This window comes from Patiria miniata, unplaced genomic scaffold (genome assembly GCF_015706575.1).
Source record: "Patiria miniata isolate m_02_andy unplaced genomic scaffold, ASM1570657v1 HiC_scaffold_7, whole genome shotgun sequence".
In the NCBI taxonomy this organism is placed as follows: domain Eukaryota; kingdom Metazoa; phylum Echinodermata; class Asteroidea; order Valvatida; family Asterinidae; genus Patiria; species Patiria miniata.
Genome location: NW_024037074.1, coordinates 27438766 through 27462119, shown reverse-complemented (window position 1 = coordinate 27462119; position 23354 = coordinate 27438766). Strand labels below are relative to the sequence as shown.

Sequence of the window (23354 nt, the reverse complement as noted above, 5' to 3'; positions counted from 1 at the left end):
CGTTGACATCAAGCATGATCAATGGTGTACATTGACAAGATCGAACGTGAATATTAACAAGTTGGAACATTCACATTAAGAAGGAACAACTTCCAAAATTCGATATTAAGCCACGTGCAACGTGCATATTGCGAAGGTACAACGTTAATATTAAGAAGTTACAAGGTTCATATTAAAAAGGTCAATATTAAAATGTCGTTCCAGGGCCACCGTACCAAAGGGATAATAGGAAACGTCATATACATGTATATGGACAATTTTCTCCATAGCATCTCCATAGTGATAAAGTTGGGGTTTAAAGAGTAAATCTAAGAAATACTGCCATCTTGCCCGTCTTTGGCAGTGTAACCATGCACGTATACCTATTTGAATATGAGTAGAATCATTGATAGGCTGCTTAAAGATATCTAGTATTACATATCACATGGTTTGGCGTGTTCGCTGATGTATGATTAGACGTACAAATCGTGTATACTACGCATCGCTAAGCTAGCGATTTCGCTAGTAGTTCGCTAAGCTTTCGCTTCGCTATATATTTGCGAAGCCTTCGTGAATTTCGTGACACTTCAAAACAACTGACCAAAACGGTAGGGTAAATTTGTCAACAAAGATCAGCAAAACAGATCTAGCTGCTTACTCGGCGGCAGTCTCAGCAGCCTACAGACGATCCCGCTACCACAGGGCAGCAGACCTCGAAATAGCGGCGTAACCATTGATCTCCATATACATACATATTCATGTATATGGAGTTCAATGGGAGTAATCAACACACTCCGCACACGCTTTCAGTTTGCTCTTTACTCGACGCCGGCCACGAGCAGAAGACCCCGAAAAACATGTAACACGCGCTTTTATACTCGCGCGCATGTGGCTGCGGGTACCAATCAACGAGTGAAACGTCACGCGCACGGTGCCTAACGCACATAAAATCAACATTTCGCTACAGTTCTTTCAAAATTTGGGGAAAGAATTGGCAACTTTGTAAAAGTATGTCACAGGCAATCAGAAAAATAATAAACTACAATAAAAGACAACGTCTGAGATGAATCTTAGATTGTCTTTCACTAAAATTAACTCCAGGCCCCAATCATGGAAATATACCGAAAGCACATTAGTTCGAATAGTTGGCGAATTATAAATGATACCGAATCAATGTTTAATGTTTAATGTCAAATTCTTCGGATGTTTCGTCATTCTTGGTATTTTATATCCCCTTTCCTTTTCAGGATGTCAACCTTCAGAATGGTGTTGTTGATAATCTATTGCGTTGTCGCGTTTATTCCCAACGAGCTGCAAGCAGTGAAGCTGAAGAGAAACTGGAGAACCAAACCTCTAGACGGTGATAAAAAACATATTTTTCGAATATTTAATAATATTGAGTTCAGCAAATTTGTCATTTTGAATTTTCTTTATTATCTCACTTCCAACTCCAACAATTTTGTCTCATTTCTAAATACCAAAAGTTCATTGTACTTAAGTGAAATTACCCTCTATCCGACTGAAAGTTGGGACATTATTCATTTAATAAAACAGGTCGAGTTTGAATTCCAGCCTAGATTGAATTTTTTCTTTAAACTCATGTTTATTTATTTAAAATATGAGTAACTTCCACTCGAAATCATGTAGTTTCTGGTTCACTCTCTTGAAATTAGAAACTGTGAAATAAAGGCTTTGAACTTCGATAAAATGGAAACTAAAAGTGAATTTGTCGTTTCTAAACATAGAATAATCGTAAAGTTATGATGTGTTTTGTGATTCCCACATAATTAATGGACATTGTGAGACAGTCGGAGATGAGCCTTATTTAGAAGAAGATCGAAAAAGTGGTTGTGTGCAGTTATTTGTAATTAATGACATCAAACTAAAAGTCAAGATATTTCTTCTCCACCGAATATTTAGAGACATCTGTTAGTATCAATGTGAGTCAGCCTGGTCTGCCATTTTACCAGATTCTCAATAAGATCGGGAAGGATGTCTACATCGGAGGCAATGAAACACTCTTAAAACTTTCACTTGAAAACAACATAGTGACAACAACAAATGTAAGAAATTGCTGTGATTATAGAGTTTTACAGTTTCGTAGTTTCTCTCACTCAAATGAATTTCAATGGTATTGTATACTATATGTTTTATAGTAAGGCCAAGCCATGACAAAAGAACGACTCCAACAAGCAGCATTTTTTCCATGTAAGCGATCTTACAAAACCATATCTACTTTTTGCACAATGATTAGTGAGCTACATTTTACTGCTAAACTTAGAGCAGGCTAGTCGAAACGTTGAGACCACAGACAAGTTCTTTTAGAACTTAAAGCAGGACTGTTCTTATCACAACTAAATATCTCCTGAGCGACACTAGTTATTACCGCATGATGTTACCGCAATCCGAAACGATACTATTTTATTATTAAGGAATAGACGTTCCCTGCGCATAATTCTTTTTCATATATCGTTGGCTATTTTTTCAATGGAAAATATTTTTTTCTAGGTTTCCTCCTCAATCAAAACTTTTCCAAATACAGTTTATTTGCCCTTTACAGTCACCATAACCACGAGAAATTATGTCTTTGTTTCATAACTTGAAAAAAAAATACTATATACATATATTTTGTATATTGCACACTGCAATCCATGATTCAAGTTTATACAGAGTGGTGCAAAAAGAAGGAAACTCACTTTTGACAGGAATTTTAACAGACTTAGTTAACTTATTTAAACTGCTTTGTTTAATGTAGTAAATTATAAATCTTCAACCATAAATGGTGAAAAACATCTTTAAAAAAATTCAAGAATAGTGTGATTAAGCTAATTTGATTACAAGTGACCAACATCACAGTTGTCCACATGTAAATCTGGTGTAGTGTTTTGTTGTCTTCAAATCAAGCTCCGGAGCTCAGTCAAGCGGATGGAATAAAACCGTCTGTGGACAGACATTTTTTGCAAATGAATTTTTTAAACTATCATATCTCAGAAACAAGATATGCATTTGCACTTAGTTTTTCGTCACTTATGTTTAAGGATCAATATTTTAATAACATATATTGATTTTTTTAAAAATATGTTCAACCAGTAGGTGAAAATTGCTGCCAAAATTGGATTTCCTTCTTTTTGCACCACCTGTAGATTGAGTTGATAACATGAGCGTCGCCAGGATTTTTTTCTAGAGGGGAAAAAGCACATTTTCCCCGAAATCCCTGTACTTTTCCCAGCATATTCTCGATTTATAAATTTTCGAGGGTGGGCAGGGATATTTGCTGCCCTAACCCATTAAACTAACAGCAATATGACTTCGCGCCTCTTTTTCTTTCTTTTTTCCCCTTTATTTTCTTCTTGCCGCCCCTTTCGCGACGCTCATGGCTGATAATGATGTTTGCATCCATGTGAACAATCATTATATTGTGGTTTCTTTAGATTAAGTATTTGAATATTTGTTATTCATTTCTGCCAATTTTACCAGATTGTGTAAAACAATACATATAAGGTGTTAGAAATGTACTTTTTAGTGAATTGAATGATGATTTTACTTTTATTTAGATGTCATTTGAAACAATGGAGCCTGAGGGTCTGATTATAACATGTCCGATTTCACACCCTTTGGACAAAGAGGTGAGTCGTTTCGTATGTCAGTATTTCTGTCCACCAAACTTGAATCTTTCGGTATTATTAATGCTTTATCCTAACAATGCGCACTCTAATTTTGCATGGGAATGAAATAAAAGTTGTTTTCATCCGGAAGACAACAGTATTATTTAGTTAAACATATAGCTCAGGGCGTATTGAAGTATAAACCAGCTGTTTCTAGCATGTGGAAATCGGTTACGCTCGAGAACTTTTGTTTTTTAGAGTCCCGTCTAGGCGCCGGCCCACTTTTTGTATTTGTCAAACAGTCCTCGCTAGGGGTAGCAAGATGTTGGAATAGCAACAATTATTATTTTCCTCCCTATAACCGAATAGCAGGAATAAGTCACATATTTGAACAACACGTCTTCATACATACTGCATACTAGAAATCTTGTACTGCTTTGTATTACACGCAAGCTCACGCTATATCATGCATGCACATTGCATTATAGTCATTGAGTAATGTCATTATTGAACTAGTACGAAAGAATACGAAAGCCCATTAGCGCAAATGCAAGTTTATTTCAGTAATTCGTTTTTACGGATTATTTATTTCGTTATAACGAATTATTAGATTCGTTATTAAGGATTATTAATTCGTTATTACGAAATAAATCTGAAGCTCACATGCGGAGAACACGTGATCAGAATGCACTGAGAGCTCGGTAAGGTTTAATCAAAATTTCGGAAACAAATCCCCTGATTGTCTTAAATCATAGTATCATCGACCCTGATCACAGAATGGCCAGTCTTAAGTTTCGCTAGATCAGACCGAGCTTATTGGCGCCATGCCAAATGGGGCTAATTTTACGTTGGTCAACGGTTCAACGGTCGAGTTGGTAATATGGTCGTGTTGGGACGCCGGTCGAGTTGGTTCGAGTCGAATTGGCAAACGGTCGAGTTGACTGTAATCCGTTTATCCGTGACCATTGGGGGTGCTGTTCATACTACAACTGTACATTTCATGCACAGTTGCGTGCTTAAGTTCCACAACCTTACTCGTTTGGTGGGGATTATCCAATGCCCCATCTTGGCTGCGGCCAACTTTTCCAAGGAGCAATACATTCACAGGTGACACTTCCCTTGTCTTCATTAACGTTGCTATTCATACATTTTTTCTACTTTATCTAAAAATAGACTGTCTGTTGGAACTTCATACGAGTTGCAGAAAGAACGAGTTCTGGTGATTTGCTGGTGTGTGGCACAAATGCACTGAGCAGACTGTGTTATGAGGTAGGCAGATAGTCCATTTAGTCGGTCGGTCGGTAGTGTATCGGTGGGCTGTGGTCTGTTGATCGGTCGTTCAGTCTGTGGGTCTGTCGGTCTGTCGGGCGGTGGGTCGCTGGTCGATTCGTAAGATGGTTGGTATTAAAGTTGTTTGGTGGTTGGGTGGGATGGACGATCAAAGAACCATGCACGAAAGAGGTGAAACAAAATGAAACACCACTGATACAATTATATCTCGTTACTTTATTCAAGTAGTGCCGGTGAACAAACACTCAAAAAATGATATTTTTGCGTTTCACCTCGAAAACAATTGATATTTTTTTTTAAGGAATCATAGCTCGAACGAGAAAAAAATCACCGACTTTTAATTATTGAATTATTTCCTCACACAAATCAAATTATTTGATAATTCTGTCCTGGCAGGGCGGGTTCATTTGTGCGCAAAATGAATTTCGTTTTTAATATCTTATTATATCGTATTTTAATATCTGTGAGAAACATTTCTGTCGTTGGATGGAAGCAGTTTTTTTTTGTCATATAGCAACTTTAATAGTATTAAAGTTGCCATGTGACAAAAAAAAATACCCGTTGGGCAGATTTTGCAATGGGAAGGCCTATAGCTTCTTGTATGTATTTAAATTTAGAGGGGCTAGATTATGCATGTAATTCTCACACATGGTTGGATATATATCAATACTTTATAAATGTATGTTGGAATCTGGTAAGTGTACATGTTCCAATTAGGTGACATTTTCACTAAAACTTGAGGAGCCGAGGAGGGTTTGGACGATCAAATACAACCGTTGCCAACTGCCGAGATACAAAATATGAACATAATGGTTGCTAAATGATGTCAGTGCTTCTGTGGAATTCATTCGTGTCGTTGGCTATTTTTTTTCTGAATGCAAGACAGGCTGAGGTTTTAAAGATCCATCACAATTGTTGAGCATTATTTTTTTTTGTTAATTTGTGTGTGTGTGTTTTCCTTCACAGTGCACTATCAGTTTGTCATGCCATCCATTATATACATCTTATACTCACCTAGCTGTGGTTCCTCAACTACATGATGCTAATGCAGCGGCAGCTATTTTCAGTTAGTATCCCTATATTAGCAAAAGATACGGGTATCAATGACAAATAACCTAAACAAAAAAAAGCTTTAGTGAAATCTTGAAGGTTTACGTAATACGTATTGTATTGAACTTTACGTAGAGTGATTTAAACTAAATTGTTGCTGTCTTTCGAAGAAAACATATATCTGTAACTTAAAGCAGGGTTCGACCTTAACTTTTTTTTCACTAGCCAGCCGAGCTACTGAAACAGACTCTTGCCTAGCCCACTTGCATTTTCATTAGCTATCCTGCATGTTTTTCCTTTTATAGAGTGTCTCATAGACAACAATGTACATACATGTTAAACGTGTATAGAGCCTGAAAGTTGTCCCCTGGAGGCGCGCTTCAGGTCCCCTTGAAAAGGAAAATTAACGTGTAAAAGTCAGAGTTTTTGAAATTAGTTTTGGTACATTGATTTCTTATGTAAATCACCCTCGGAATTCATAAAACCTGGAAAATCGCATGACGTGAAAGAGAAATATCTGCCAAAAAATTGACCTCTCAGTTCCGCCAAAAATTCCATGTAGACTCGTGGAACTCGATCACTCGTTCAAGCATGAACATTTATGAAAGAATTTTGTGGCGGTCATCGGGTAAAAACTTAAACTGTAAACAGAAGACTCATATATCTTTTGGGACGGACATTTTTTTTGGAATAAACTTGAAGGATTTATTTTATTTACAAACAAATCTTAAATGACCGTTGATAAGAACTATATTAAAACGTGATCCAAACGAGCCTGAATAAATCTAGAATCCTTCGGATGTACGTAGGTATACTTTGCGTTGTTATTATTTTCGTTCTCACGCAAGTACACGATGTGAAAACAGACGTGATCCAACAAGGCGACCTTGCAACAAAAAATAGGTCGTAAGTAAAAATCGTGTTTTACACATTTCCAACTGATTTCTCATCTATTCTGAGGCAATTTTGTCAGTGTTTTTAATAAACAGATCTAATTATTCAACCCTTTAAAACAGTTGATAAAATTATACACACATTTTTGATACAGGTTTGCTTTCTGAATTTCATGATTTATTTCTTCCTGTCCTTGCCGTATCCCAATCATTTTTAACTCTCCAGCTGGGCTACTTAAGGAATAGTTTGACTAGCCCGCCGCTGTTTTGACTAGCATTTGGCTAGCGGGCTACCGCTAATTTCGAACCCCGTAGACTGTAAACTGTATTTCATATGAATGTGTAGCCATAGGCAACTATAAGTAAAAACTATTTGCATGGGTCTAAACCCATTTCTTGTTTTATTTCAGAGAGTGATCGTGGGGATATGCTCTATGGTGGGGATGCTGCGGTCAGCACCTTCAACAGATATTCTGTACAAGCAAATTTAAGCACTGCCAACCCCATCGATTTTGAGCTAGATACAGTTACTGTTGGAGAGGGTTTTATCAAGGGTGAGTCCGATATGCAGGACTTTGCTTACTAATCCAGTTCCTGTGCGCAAGATATTGGAACACTTCTCTTGGAAGTGTACGATATAGGATATGTAGTTACATGCAGACTGAGATATATGATTTCCCAGTTGAGCAACATTTAAATGGTCTTGTTGTTTAGTTTGTATAATAACAGAGGTATAGAGAGTCACTGAATTTTTGACTCGAGTCGAGTGGAGTCGAGTCGAGTTTTCTGACGAGTTACTCCAAGTTCCAAGCGACTCGAGTCGTGTCGAGTCTGTTACCTGTTGGGACTCGAGTTGACTTCGAGTCGCCAAAAATTGTGACTCGAGTCGGACTCGAGTATTTACAACTCTGCATAATAACTTATTTACATTGTCCACACAACTTTGATGGTGCAGTCATGATGTCTGTTAAAATGTAATTGCTTAAAAAAAATGAACATGAACTGACTGGATTGAATTGAAATTAATGTATGGAAAAAATGGAGGGCTAATATTTCGATCTGACGTAAGGCCTTCGCTTAAGATCTAATCGTTTTGTCCAGATAAATGTATTGACTTGCTTATGGGCGTCACGAGGGGGGAAGGGGCAAAGGTGGCGCATGCCCCCCCCCCTCGGAAAAGCACAAAAAAGGGAAAAAACAAAAACAAAAAAGAGGCGCGAAGACATATTGCTGTAAATTTAAAGGGTGGGTGGGGGGGGGGGGCAGGCGCGGTTCTAGAGCCAATATTTTTTTGGGGGGGATAGCAAGGTGAATCTAGAATTTTTTCCAGGGAAGCGTGCTGAAATGTAGACCGGCTATTTTCTCCGGACACTTAGGCCTCTGAAAATCAATACTTCGGGGGGGGGGGGGGAGCCTCGTGTCATATTTTCTATGGGGAGCGTTCGCTCGTAACCCCCGCCCTGCAAACAGGACGCTGGGAAGGGCTGACGAATCAACGCTCTGATTTGATAGTTTTTGCGTGACCTGTGACCGGCAAGGCGTCACGGCTACGACCCTGCAAGTTTTGAAACCGCCGTTAGGACTAAGTCATTCGTCACTCTTTTAATCTCATTCATAAATGCGGCGCCCCTTTTTTGGTTGAAAAGCATAATAATGTAGGAAAATCTGTAAAACTTATCTGTTTTGTTAATTTTCAACTCCCGCCAGTTGCTCAGGCGTTTCGAATTCAAGAAGGGTCGAAATGCATATCATTCAAAGCTCAAAATTTGTCCACATGGTCTGCAATGAAAAGAAATCACATCCGGTATGGTGTGTATGCATTTATATGGCAAACTTTTCGGATAGTATTTGCGCGCATTGGCTAACCGCGGTCTACAGCTGCAGCCAGATGCTTTATACAACGGTCATGAGAAATTACCCAGAATGCCATCACCACTTCCTTCACAAAATTCTGTGAAGCTCATTTGCCTTTCCCAGCGCCCTGTTTGCAGGGCGGGGGGTACGAGCGAATGGGGAGTGCGGATAAAATCCCACTATCGGGCACACTATATTAACTAAAAGTGTACAAAATGCATCCTTCTCATTTAGGGGGAGACCGTTCCCATGTACGTCAAATTCTTACATTTTGCGAGTGCATTCATTTTTTTTATATAGATTTTTTTTTGGGGGGGGGCTAGACAAAACATTTTTTTTTTGGGGGGGGGGGATAAAGCCCCCCTAGCCACCCGTAGAAACGCGCCGGGGGGGGGGGGGCAATGTCCCTGCCCACCCTTGAAAAATGATACATCGAGAATATCCTGGAAAAGTACAGGGATTTCGGGGAAAAATGTGCTTTGCCCCCTCTAGGGAAATCCTAGCGACGCCCATGAACGTTCGCAGTTCTTTTGATCAAATAGGATTTAGGGAGGAGTTGCGGGATAGCATTGTGGTTTGATAAGAGAGCAATTGGCACTTATTATTTTTTTCTATAACATAACAAACTGTGTGTTAACAATACCATGGATGATTTTGCGTATGTATTCGTAGAACCAACCTTCATAGGGAGACCGTTTGAGTACACACACGATGACGGTAACTAGTATGTGGTTTCTCTTCTACCGTGAAATCGCACTGGAGTACACTACAGGGGACAAAGTGTACTCACGCATAGCCAGAGTGTGCAATGTACGTACATTAAACGGGGATAAAAGTGAATTTTTTTTATCTCTTTCCAGGTACACCGATAAAACCAACATTCATAGGGAGACCGTTTGCGTACACTCACGCTGATGGTAACGAGTATGTGTTTCTGTTCTACCGTGAAACTGCACTTGAGTACACCGCTGGACCCAAAGTGTACTCGCGCATTGCCAGAGTGTGCAAGGTAAAGGGATATCTTCAAACTCACAAAAGCACTGGATTAGCAAATCAACATTTTGTTCTTCTGTTGAGCTGTGTAATAGCGTAAAGTAAAATCTTTTCCAATCTCATAGTCCGCATACTGGCATACACTGTCCCGGGACAGATTGACCCAAAATCCGGGTTCCATTTTTACCTGCATCTTTCGGGGTCAAACTTACCACCTTAGTTGGGTCCGAATAATCAAAGTGTCATTTTGACCCTGACAAGTGTCAGGCCAAATAGAATCCGGATTCTGGGTCGACCTGGCCCAGGACTTTTGAGAGTGTACCGTTCGTTTATTTACTCATCTAATATATTTTGTTCTCTCTGTGCTCTTTGACAAAATGTTACATTTTTTCAAACGAGTACATTTTTATTTAGAAAACTTTTTCTTAATATCAGGGGCGTCTGCATGCCTGTGAATTAAAATAAGAAGGTTGATGTGGTTGCTTTATCGCCTTCAATGCACGAAAGGATCCAAACATAATTTTGTTCTGCAGAAAATAAAATATATTGTTGTAGAGTGATTATTACATTAACTTAATTTTGGGCGGAGATTTTCTTTTCGTTCCATATCTTACGCGCCAATCAAAAACGTTTATTGCAACCCAAAAAAACCACACCACAAAATGTATTATTCGAGATGAATCTCGAAAACAGCACGGGAAGACCAACCTAAGTTATGGTAGATTAACGATTGACGTTTTTGGAATAAAATGGTGTTATTACTCCTGCCAAAAACATTTTGTAGAATTATATTGCGGCTGCAGAAGCAACTCGGACACAGTGAATGAATTAATAGAACTCATTGATGATTGTAATTTGATCTGCAAAGAAAATATAAAAAAAGTTTTAAAAACTTAAACCTGTCTACAGGCTGTTTTATTTCTTTCAAAAGTTGTTCTTTAGTCAAGTATATGGAACTACTGTAACACACCTGTAGTGAGTTATATAGATGTCTTCTTTCAGCCGATACATGTATTTATACTTGTGTCATCCATTTGTGTCAACATCTTTTCAGAATGATACAGGAGGCACTGTCAACACAAAGAAGTTCGTCACCTTCATCAAGGCTCGTTTGGAATGCTCAGTACCAAATGGCGATGAGCCGGCATTTGAATACAATTTTCTACGTAGGTGGATTTAATCTCAGCAAACAAAGTCTTTTTTGAACGCTTTTATTTTCAGTTGGATAATAGGAGAACAATATCGTCACCGTCACCACGAAGTGACACTAACATCAAAAAATCAATATTTTATGATTTCGATTTTTTTCCTGATTTGTGATTAATTACACGTAATCTATCACCTCATGAAGTTACTAAACACATAGTTAATTGGTTTTGTCAAAACATTAATTAATATTAATGAACGTTTGCAACTTAATAGGTCAAAACCGGAAAATTCTTTTGCATGTAAACTGCCTGCACACTACGCGTCAAAAACGGGTTTTGCGTTTTCACGAAGTAACACAAATGTCACGTGATACGCGCGACTCGCTTCTGGCGTCATCACGAAGTAGCGCTAACCCATTAGCTAATACACGTGGTTAGCGTCACTTCGTGAAAACTCGAACAGCGCGTATTCTGATTTTAGAGTTTTTACGAAGTGACCTTCAGGTTAATTAGTTGATAACTCATTAATATTATTTGTTTTCAATAAAAATCATACATAAACGTGACATTCAAAATCGCAGCTTTCAGACAATGTAAAAAAATAAGAATTTTGAGGCTAATACGATGTTCAGATCACCGTTTCAAAACATCACCAACTTAAATCGCTTGTATCTCGAAACACACATTTTCCACTTCGCGGGGGTTAAGGTCACTTCGTGGTGTCGGTGACGAATTATGTATACACATTGAGGTGATTATCTATTACAGCGGCTTTTTCACCAAAATATTTTTTTCAGCTAAACTTTTACAGTGAAATTGCGTTAGACTTGTTTTAAGCTGAACAAAGCTTTATTACCAAGTTGGCCGTATGATTTCAATGATATCTTGGTCTTTTTATATATTGTTTACAGAGGATGTGGTTTGGGACGAAAGAAATCTTACAGCATACGCGATTTTCACCTTGCAAGAGTGAGTAAAAAGTTCCTTTTAATGCAAGTTTGCTCAAGAGAACGAAATACGAGTTGAAACGAAAGACTAGGTTTCTGTCAGATAACCATTATGTTAATAGGCATTTGTAGTTGCATTTTTATATTCTTATCGGTTTGCGTATTTGACATATGCTAAAGGGACGGGTATATATAAACATCTGTCACTGCGATGTGAAATTTTATTTGCACAAGCTACCCCAATCCTTTACTAATTTAATACCAAACACAAGCTCATATTCTGAGTGTGGTCCACAGGCTGAGGGACACAGGCTTTGTACTGGGGTTCCGTGTCCTTCACCGCACCCCCCCCCAATAATTTCCCTACGTCTTGTTGGACATGGATGTCATGATGTAATGGCTGTTATCCCTTGAATTCAGAAATGGACCTCCGACGTCAGCTCTTTGCAGTTACAGGATGCAAGATATCATGCGTCTGTTTGATGAGGGTAATTTCCAGGAACAGCACCATGGTAATGTCGAAGCTCTATGGAATGAAATGACGTGGCCACTGAACCCAAGGCCTGGGACGGTATGGATGTCTCCAAATTATCAATGGTTCATCGAGTAACACAGAAATGACAGCACTTGCGGCTATACGCAATTTAGCCTTTGCCCTTTACATTGACTAAATCTATTTCGTACACTCTACTGCACGAAAGCAGTGAACGTGATCTTTCCTTAATCTGATTAACCTATAGCCTGTATCACGGTTTTTTTAAATTTGGATTGACACTGAGCACAGATTGCACATCAATGATAATGTGACACTCAAAGGTGAATGGAATAAAATTGAACGAAATTTGCACGCCTATTCATACTGCATGTTTTGACCTTAAACAAAAGAGGCTTTATTTATTCAATGTTGCTTAAGCTAGTTAACCAATGAAGATGTCTAAATTGTTCTCGTTTCCATTCTCTATTGCACATCAAGCTTTGTCTCAACACAAGAATTTGGGATGACAACCGGTTTTGTTTACTCTAATCGGTTGGTGTGGCAAGCTATTGATATGTTATCGTGTACTTTGAGCATTCAATTTTGAACGTGCATTACATTTGTTGCCGTTATGTGTAAGTACTAGGTCTATGCCCGGAAATTCCCGTCGGAAACAACTCTCTTCTTCCATTGTTTGTTTGCAGTAATGCAAAAACGCCATCGGAACGAGGTTGTGCCTTTACAGGTTGAGTAAAAAAGGTCCCTTTTGATAATTCCTTGTCTCCAACAGGAACGGGAAGGGTATAACAAATTTCTCTCTTCAGCCAGCATTCGATCTGGTATTGACCACATTAGGTACAAATTTCACTAATATGCAACCATGCATGCAAAGGATACAGGCTTTTCCTTGTGACTACCCCCAAAAAACAATGTTTCATTGTATTTTAAGGGAGTATTTAATGTTCTATGATGGTGCAATAAAGAACCTGAACAAGGAGCGCCAAAGTCTGAAGAGAAAAATTGTAACTTTTCCTGTTTTGTAGGAGACAAGGAATATCCAAAGGTACATTTTTTTGACCCTGTATTATGCTATTGTTATCTATGAACCAAAAGTTTTAAAATAGTTTATTCAACTTTTCCTTTAAGCATTTTATATTTGCAACCTAATTAGATTCATTTGTCGATGTCTGTATTTCGTTTGTTATGTTTTTGCCCTGCCAGTGTCATGAAAAACACACCACTGACTATCCTCCCCTACTACATAAGTCGGTGCCCAGCTACAATGTAAATGAACAAACTGGAGGAACTCAAAGAGCACCGCCACTAAATTTTCCTGAATCAGATCCACCCATTCTGCAGTTGGACGATGTTCTTTTCACCAGCCTGGCTGTCGATTTTGACTACGACTGTGTTTACTACTTCGGTACAAGTAAGTGGTGATGAAGTTATAAACCTTTTGTTCCAGTAAAGTGTAAAAGAAAGTTGCCATAATGCTAAATATATGTAGATTATAAATTACGCCGAGATGAGTACTGCTACGGGAAAATTCGGCAACTAATTATGTATCAGGTACAGGGAATCAAATATAACGTCGTTTACTTAGGATAGTCGATATTATCTCCCCTCGGTATAGGAAGTTAACAAACTTGTTCTCAAGGCGAATACTTTGTTAACTTGCAAATACCTCGAGGAGCTGATATCGACTATCCACCCCTAACCATTTAACATTGATATTCTGTCATCAGGAACCAAAATTGGTTTGCTTTTCTGCATAGTTGGGAAAAAAAAAACATTGTTTTTTTCTTAAAATATACTTTGTGCATACTTAACCTAGGTAAAGACACCGCAGAGCCTGCGTTCTGAAGAATGACATGTAGAAAACAGCTAAGAAGTAATGGAGCTTTGTTGATACATGAAATTAATATTTTACTGCTCATAGGCTCAAGAATGGTTTTATGTTCTGTTCATGGAACATAAATACATCTAGTTTGGTCGTCTTTTGGCTGCAAATCACCTTTAGGCCGTCAGCTGGACTGGAAAATTCGTTCGTTTCGTTCCAGCAATCGCGGGTCTAAAAAAATTTAACAGTTGTACCGAAATACACTACCAAAGAATGATACTACAAAAGTTCTCCACATTTCGTCCAGCAGTTTTTTGATAATTTGACTCGAAAAAGCGAACTATTTGTCCATTGTGGACGTTCAAAAACGTACCGCGCGTACGTTAAAAAAATCCGCCGCGTATGACGCATCGTACCACGTGACGTGAACTGTCCAATTAGACACCAGATATGAGGTCGCAGGTCAAGACATTTAACAAACATGGCGGCGTCCATTGGCAAATGTGCGTCAACGTAAACATCGACCGGTGCAAAAAAGAAGTGTTTGCACTCATAATCTGTCACGTTTGAGGGGGAAAATGCGAAGGATCTGATGTCCGGTGATAGTAAGTTCATTTCCTGTGCCAAAGAGTGGCTGAATTTCACAATGACACCGCCGAATATACCCACGATGTGTGGGCAGTGGATCTGCTATGTCTGTATCGTACTGTACAGTACATCATGCACTACCGGTACATCATGCACTACCGGCCGATCTCACCCGTGGCGGTTTTTATAGATAGTAAACGTCTCGGTGCTGCAAGAAAAGGTAAACCATACACTTCAGCTGAGACCCAGATTTCTTCACCGAAAAAGCTCCGGACAAAGTTCAAGTTTCTTTTAATTGTCTATCTACATAACTGTGTCATGCTGCACACAAACTCAACCAGGATTTTGATTTCGATGAAAACCTCAATTCAAGGACAAGCTGCAACAGTACAACAAGCAGAACTTCCGTTGGAGGTAGGCCTACATGTCATTATAATGAAGGCGATTGTGTATTTATGTGCCCCAAAAAAGAACCAAAAAATCCATGTTTGGGTTTAATTGTCTTGAATTGAGGGTAAGGTTAGGTTTTAATTTCTTTGAGGGAAACTGGGGTGACACAACGATAAAAACACAATGCGAAAACAAAGCTGGTGGTCACCACGATGCACCGTGAATGCACAGAACCGCATCGATTTGGATGGCGTTAACTGAAAATGCATAGGAAAAATTTCTTTTCTTGCAAAAGATACCATTCAAAATTATAACAGATTCCTGGTTATAAAAAAACACCTTTTCTTTCTCTACGGCATTGGACTGTTGGGTACGTCACTTGTTTACCGAGTGGTTTTTGGACTTTACTTTCCTTTTAGAACAATTCTCTTAAGTCGATGAAGAAAAATGTCTTCAATGACAAATCGATCTTATTTGAAAAACCCAGTAAAAAAGGGGTTTTTTTTTAGTTCCATGATTCAAACCGAGTACCTCTGGCACTGAAAATAAATGTCTAACGTTAAGATGCCAAAGGACAACGGGTACTGCACAAAATCCCATTATAAAATGTTGTGCAGTCTCCTTCTCCATTGTTGAAGGATACTTTTATGGAGGTGTGAGGGTAGTCTTTCCCTTTGTATAAAATAGCAAAATAGCTTTTTATAGAATTTACTATTTGATTCTATATATATAGGCCTAAGGGATGAACGTCAGGAAAAGGGAGATGTTCTGCGACTGACTGTTCAACCCCGATCAACAACTTAGTTTCATGAGAATGTCCCAGCTTGCTGAACTGTTGGAATTCTTGAAATGATTTAGAAGCCGAAGGAACTGGCCTTGGATCTCTTTATATCGGTAAGATGTTTTGATTGTTATTCAGAGTTCAAACAGAAATAAACTTTAATGGAATTTTCAAAATGAAAACTTCTTGATATTGCTTTGGAAGCTGAAAAGGTTGGTTCTCAATAGCTACCAATGTTTACATATTTACAGTGGAAGGCAAAACGATCGGGCACGTGATCTTTCTATAATTTAACTCTAGATTGAACAGGTTGTTTTCTTTCTTCTAAAGCACATCCACAGTAATCATTGTTTTTGATCATCAGATACTAAACCTGTGTATATTTTACTATTTATTTTTTTACAGAACTAATAAGTTGACATATCGGCTTAGAAGAGAATATCCACAGGTCTCTTTCCTTGATATATGCGACATCATCTACACCGCTACTTTATCTGCTGGATGTGTGGTTGAATCTCTGGGGACTTCAGAGGAGGATTCAAAACTGAAACTTTGGCTTTAGAAAGCAAGACATACGCTCCATCCTGTTGTTATGCCGTTACTGCACAAGATTTGATGAGAACTTTGATGTAGTGATAACATTTACTTGAAGTTGTATTAGCACGACTAGTTAGCATTTGACATTATAATGAAAATAATGAGTAACTCTAGATTTTTCAAAACTACATAATTGTATCCTTCTGTTCATTAGTGTTGGTTTTATTCATTTTAATTCTTTTTAATTATTAAAAATTAGTTTCAGTAGAAAGGCAAATTCTGTGAATTTTAACAGTGAGACTAGCCACATATGACAAGCCAAATCACTCTCTTTAATGTGTAAGCATACAAAATAGCATGAGTTATGGTTTTGTTTTCTTTTTATTGATATACATGCAAACATTTTTCGGTGCTAATCAATGTATCAATAAATAAAAAGCTGAAATTTTCTTTGACAAAAGACTGATCTTAAGGCTTTTCTCCAAACCAAGATGGCTGTTTTGATTAGATAGCAAATAAATGTACAATGGTTGATTTTTGAAATTATTAAACCAGACTCTGACTTCTATCTGATGGTCCTTTGATTTATAATTGTATTTAAAGCCTGTTTCATTCCAAAAAAGGTGGTCTTTCTTACAAGTAGAAGGTTCTTTAAGTGACGTACCTGGTTCACCACAGCAGATCCAGAGGGTTTGGGGGGCATAGCACCTTTTTTTTTTTTTTTTTATATGCGTTAGTTTGCTTTGTTTAAAGGGACATGTCTTGTCTGCTTTCCTGTTTCTTCTGCTGGTTACATGTACAGGTATTTATTTACTCTAAAGACACCTCCATTTTGGGCACCCCCTGTCTTTCATTAATGATGAGCTCGTTCCATCACTGCATTATAAACCTTCAAAATAATTGCATTGTTGTATGCTGCCAAATAAATTAGAGTGAAATATTTTTTGGAAGAGGGACTGTGGTGATGTCTACCAGATGAGAAAACAAAAGTTCATGTTCTGTGTGACCCAATTGCCAATGTACATAAAAGATATTTTTTAACTCTAAAATCTCCTGGGTCAGATTGACCCAGAATCTGAATCCAAATTTGCTCAGTCCTTTTCTGGGTAAAAAAAAATACACATTTCAGTCAAAATGACCGAGAAACATGTCTTTTTTTTACTCCAAAGTGGTCATTTATGACTCCAAAAGGGGTCAATTTTTGACCCGAAAAAGGACTGAGCAGACTGAGTCTGACCCAGGAGTTTCTAGAGTGTAGGATGTGACAAGCTATAGTGCTGTACGTGCGTAGTTTTGAAATTGGAAGTGCCAACGCAAGGTCTCAAACCGGAAATGTGGGTTTTTAGCATACATACATGTACATAACATTGGCAAACTTTGATGAAGTGTAAAAAAAAAACTGCAGCATATTTGCTGGAGAACTTTTGACATAGCGTTTGTGATGTACTGAACCCCACATATGTGCATTAAAAAAGTAGACCCAGTGTTGCTGGAACGAAACTCATTTTACAGCCGGTTTTTGAGTTTCAGCTGATGGCCTACTTAAAACCTCCTAAAATTACGAGTCTTTCTGTCTTTTTGTCTTTCTTGTTGAGTAGGTATTTATATTATCATGATACATCGATCATGATAAATGCCTGGCAATGTACGCAGAGACTTATCGAATGTACGCGCAAAAGAAAGTAATCCATCAATTAACCAACAAATGCGTAATATCATACTTTCATGTGTATCATTGACAGCGTTTGGAACCGTACTGAAAGTTGTAAAAGAAAATTGCAGTGACCCAGACGAGACATTTGCAGTGTGTGAAGTAAATCTGGTAAGAATATTGGGTTGTACAATGTGTGAGAGATAGGCCTATATGCAAACCAGGAACTAATAAAATGAGGTACACCAAATAGATGTATTTCTCATTGAAAAGAAAGCATGATGTTGTGCTTAACGGTGTGATGTAACAATGGGACTGCTACTAATTTTGGTTTCCCTTCTCATAATTCGATTCTTAGCCTCACACTCAGCCTGTAACTGTCCCAAATATCTTCATCTAGCTGCATGTGCAAAGCAACCAATACGTCCATATTTCATAGAGTCAACTTTTCACAATATCCCGGTTCCAAATACCTAATTAGACTGTTTAGAATTGCCACTGGGTTCAGTGGTGTTGTTTTTGTGATAATCCTTTGACCATTTGCGTATACAAAAAAAATATCTCAGCAATTATCGTATTATATTTCACTCAATTTCTCGTTATTTCGGGAATCCTAAGATTTCGTTCAGTTAAGGAAAAACTAACAGCAGGAGGTGAAATGACCCAGCAATAATGTTATGTAAATGAAAAATGAAACGTCTGTGGTTTACCCCTAGAGGGCTGGTTTTTTTAAAATTGATTTCTTTTCTAGCCGTAAAACTCGGACGTGAAGAGACGAAATTGAATTAAATTTTTAACACATTTAGAACTATTAAATCTTCACATATTTTGAGTTTAATTAGACAAGTAAATATATATGAATAATTGCTATCAGTTAGCTTAAGCATCGCTTCCACAGCAAGCTATACTGTACTGTGTGTACAGTATAATTTGGTTTAAAACGTGCCCATGCGTGAGCTACTAAGTCACCAAGGATTACGGCAAGAATCACGCGTTTAGTTAGAATATTGCTAAAATGTAGAGGATTCGGAATCAACCTCAGCCCGTTTATGGTTAAGAAAGGAATTATTCGTGTCACTTGAATACTTAGCACCTGACTTGAGATTTTATTCAATTCATGGCTAATTTATGAGGGCCATTTGATTACCCGTTCAGATGAGTCTTTTCAGTCTTCGTATTGATTATTTTCTAAGGGTACAAGTGATCCCATCACAGGGCTAGAGCTTCTGACAAAGGATTCCAGCAAACACCTCGTGGTGACAACGGAAGAGAATGTCATCACTTTGCCCCTTAACACAAGCTGCACGCTCGAGGAATGTCTGGCCACACACTCTCCGTTCAACCCCACAACATATATTCGGTAACTACCTCACTACAGAGTATTTCGAAAGAACCATGAACCCTCCCAGCCCTAAGCACCTTATTACATATCCAATAGGGATAAATTGAAAGCGTATCACGAGTATTTGTAGTCAAATGAAATTAAAGTATCAGATTTGATGAACCAGAAAATATGTACATGTATGTGACGACAAACAGTTCAACAGATGTTTTAACTGAATTGTAAGATATGTCCTTATCTTTAGGGTTAAACCTGTTACATTGGCATTGCCAAAACGTAACCGATTGAGAAAAAATTGAAAACGATTAAACATCCAAGCCTCAATTTAGCAGCATGTTGTATATAGTTTGAGCCTAAGCAGCGTTTCTAGCAAGCAAACGACATTGTTTTGATTTGGAAGGTTATCAATAACCAATGTTAACGATACTCCTATCATTTTTTTTCTCATTTCAAGTGAACCTTTTGGTCCCGTTTGTCTAGATGGTGAGCAAGCATACCCGTCTGCTGACGGTAAGCGAGAGTCGGTTTCCAAAATTCACCATGACATCACACTTGCGGTTGAGCTCTGGCTGCAGGAATGTTAGAAGACTCAACAGCTGAAATAAACAAACAACTATGATATTTTTGACATAGAAATTGGTTATTCTGGAAATGTGTTAGGCCTATAATTAAAATAGTTCATGGGTTTTACACAAATGGGACGCCCCCTCCCACTGTAGCATTTAGTGCCCCTCCCTCACCACTTTGGTGCGAACCCTGGCTACGCCGTTAATTCAAACTGATAGCGGTAGCTACTGTCTGAACGGACAGTGTGTGTCATCCTCAGTTAAAAAATACCACGTATTTTTCTAAAATGACAATCAAACAACTTAACTCATTTGAGACTTACTGGCCTGAATTTACAATGCATATTCGGCGTTTTCATTTCAGGGTGTCCTGTTGTCTCCGAATCCACTTGCATCCAAATGAGTGTTGATGCCAATCAGTTGAATTCCTCAATCCCACAAGCAGCTATTACTGCCTTCAACAACGACAGGAACAGATTTGCTTGTGCTGAGCACGTGTATTGTTTCGATTCTAATGATGGACTAAACTCAGTGATTTGCCTCGTCAACGATATGAGCCAGATTCTGCTCATAAGAAAGTTAATCTTCAATGTCGTAGGTACGTGAAATGATACTGCAGAGTTTTATCGAGTCACTGATTTTTGTAACTCGAGTCGAGTCGAGTCATTTTAAAGAAGTGACTCTGGTCGAGTCGAGTCATTAGTTCAAGAAGGTCGAGTCGTGTCGAGTCGAGTCAAGTATTAAGCTCGAGTCAATTTAAGTCACAAATATTTGAAGAAATCTGAAGAGAAAAAGTCATTTTTTTGGCTTTTTAAAATTTTACATTTGGGCTACAACATGTGGTGACAGCACATGTGACTTATTAATGAAAATAAAAAGGGGTGCCAGCTGATCGCTATTCAACTAATGGCGACACTGATCAAACCGCGTATGCATATGTATACATTATTGGCAAACATTTTAACGTGAGGAGAGCACAATCCGGCACCGGCGTAAGTCATTGCTTTTATTTTTGGGACTCAAGTCTTATTAGCCCTCCTCGAGTCGAGTCGAGTCATTCTGATTAGGGACTCGAGTCGAATCGAGTCGAGTCATTTGCTCGTAGTGACTCGAGTCGAGTGGAGTCATTTGTCCTTAGGGACTCGAGTCGAGTCGAGTCACCAAGAATTGTGACTCGAGTCGGACTCGAGTCGAGTCATTGTCTCGAGTTATGACAACTTTGTACTCCTTAATCATTTATACAAGCCCTCTTGCGATTAATAGGCATTATTTACAATGTAATAACGTTTTAGGGACGTATACCGAGTACCCCAAACCAGATAGTTGCAGCTGATGGTCTATCTCTCCCCTATATTGTCTGTGCATTTATGGGCCTTGCTACCGACAGCCACTTTACAGAACATGGTATTCTGCAGTGTTGATTAGATTTAACAAGTAAATAAGATTTTTTCAATACACAACTTGTAATTTAAACAATAATTTCAACACAGAAACTGTTGTAAAAATCACTGATAATATGGATCTGTATTAAGAATATATGAACATTTACAGGTGTTTTATACAGTGGAGTGACATATTTTAAAGCCAAGAATGACCCTTCTCATTCCAGATTTCGATCTGGCCTGTCGCAATGCTGTTGCAATGAGTAGAATCAAATTATTGTTGCAATTATGTCTGTTGGACTTCTGTATTCCGTTGGCAAGTTGTGGCTGTTAAAAGTTCATTTATCGACACAGCAAACACGTGAAACACTTATAGTCGCTTATAGAGTTCTATTGTCGCAGAAACGAAAAAATGATAGATTGTGTTCTCGTGAATCCAACTTTATTCGAAAAGTAATTTAAGTATTAAAATATTGACATATCTAGAAAAAAAAATTGACTGCTGCCTATGTCAAGTTCCGTCTCATTTGCCACAACGCCTTCAAATTAACTTTAAAAAAATAGGAAAACACGTGGCTTTGATTGTGATCCTTTTACAGAGGAAGTTGATTGGCAGAAAGAAACACACGTTACGAAAATCACAGATTTTGAAGTGTCCAAGGCCAAGGCCCTGTTAAAGATTTTGTAAAATTAGCAAGTCTTATCTAATGAAATATGCATATTTTGTTTTTGAAGACCTGACTGAAACAACTGTAACAACCATCAGTGGAGAACAGCCTGATACGACAGTTTCATCCACCACCAAAGAACCGCCTGCCACAACTATATCAACCACTACTGAAGAACCGCCATACACAAGTGTATCAACCACCACCGAAGAAGCTACTGATACGGTATCGATCTTCCCTCCAGTAACATCCAGCACCGCAGGATCAACTTCTCTTCCAACAACTTCCACCGAAAATGGACCTCTCTCAACAATACTAACCACCCCTCCAGGTACGATCATTTGAAACCCCATTAATCAAACGAACTTTGTTGCTAAAAGAAATTTCACTTCTTAACTTTTTCCAGTCCTTTTGAAAAAAAAAGGACAAACAAAACAATCCATGATCAACATCTTCTTAACAACAAACCTATCCCGTTCAGTAGTGTGTGCTTTTACACATGTAATTTTCCCGATGAAGAGTAGTGCTGTCAGACTAAAAGGTGAGTTCTCACTTATGGAGTTGGATTCCTTCCTATCGCTTGCACTCCAGTTACTTCCAACCATTCAAAAGATAGTGGCGAAAAGGCGGATAATTTAAAAGGTTATATAATTTTTAAATAAAAAAATGGCCATCTACGAAAATCGTAAAAGCAATGGTCGTATTGTTCAGAGAGTTGTTAGTATGTGAAATTAGTATGCAAGTGACCTATGAGAAAATATTTTTCGTTCTGAAAAGAACCTGTGGTGGGAATATATTTTGACGTTAAAATCATATATGCTCCGTTTGTCCTCTGGGGACAAAAGAAGCACCTTTTTTTCACACTGTTCCTATCAAATATTTACGTTCTCTAATCTCTCAATAATTGTTAACACAAAAGGCTAGTGCGCAAACACTGCATATAACTTGGTCAATTTTAGACATGATTCCAGGTCCGGTCCCTGTTAAAATGGAATTGCCTCTCTTTATACATAATTTGAAAACGTTTGATTTTTTTTGCAGTGCCACCATATGTGAATGTGCCGACTGTTGGCCCGCAGTGTGTACCTGTCGGTGCAGCTATACTGTTTCAGTATCTTGGACCGCCGTAACCGCCACACGTAGGATGCCTACCATTGTTGTAGTCGTGTTCTAGATACGACAATGAAAAGAAATTTTTGTTTGTTTTTGGTATCCACAGCATCCCCATCACTAACAGTACCGAATGTGTACGACCAGTGCACTGATTTCGGTGTAGATACTGCCACTGTGAGCTGGCCTCAAGTATATGCCACCAACCTGGGTGGAACAGCCATCTCATGTAGCGAAGGAGGAATTACAATTCCCCTCACTGGAG

General features: G+C 38.3%; 1 long non-coding RNA gene across 1 annotated transcript; it reads left to right on the top strand.

Moving 5' to 3' along the window:
- Positions 1-14826: 14826 nt before the first annotated feature.
- On the top strand, positions 14827-16954 carry LOC119718924. The gene is made up of 3 exons (XR_005269863.1): positions 14827-15076; positions 15786-15946; positions 16239-16954. It is a non-coding gene; the product is annotated as an uncharacterized LOC119718924 (long non-coding RNA).
- The last annotated feature ends 6400 nt before the right edge of the window (positions 16955-23354 follow it).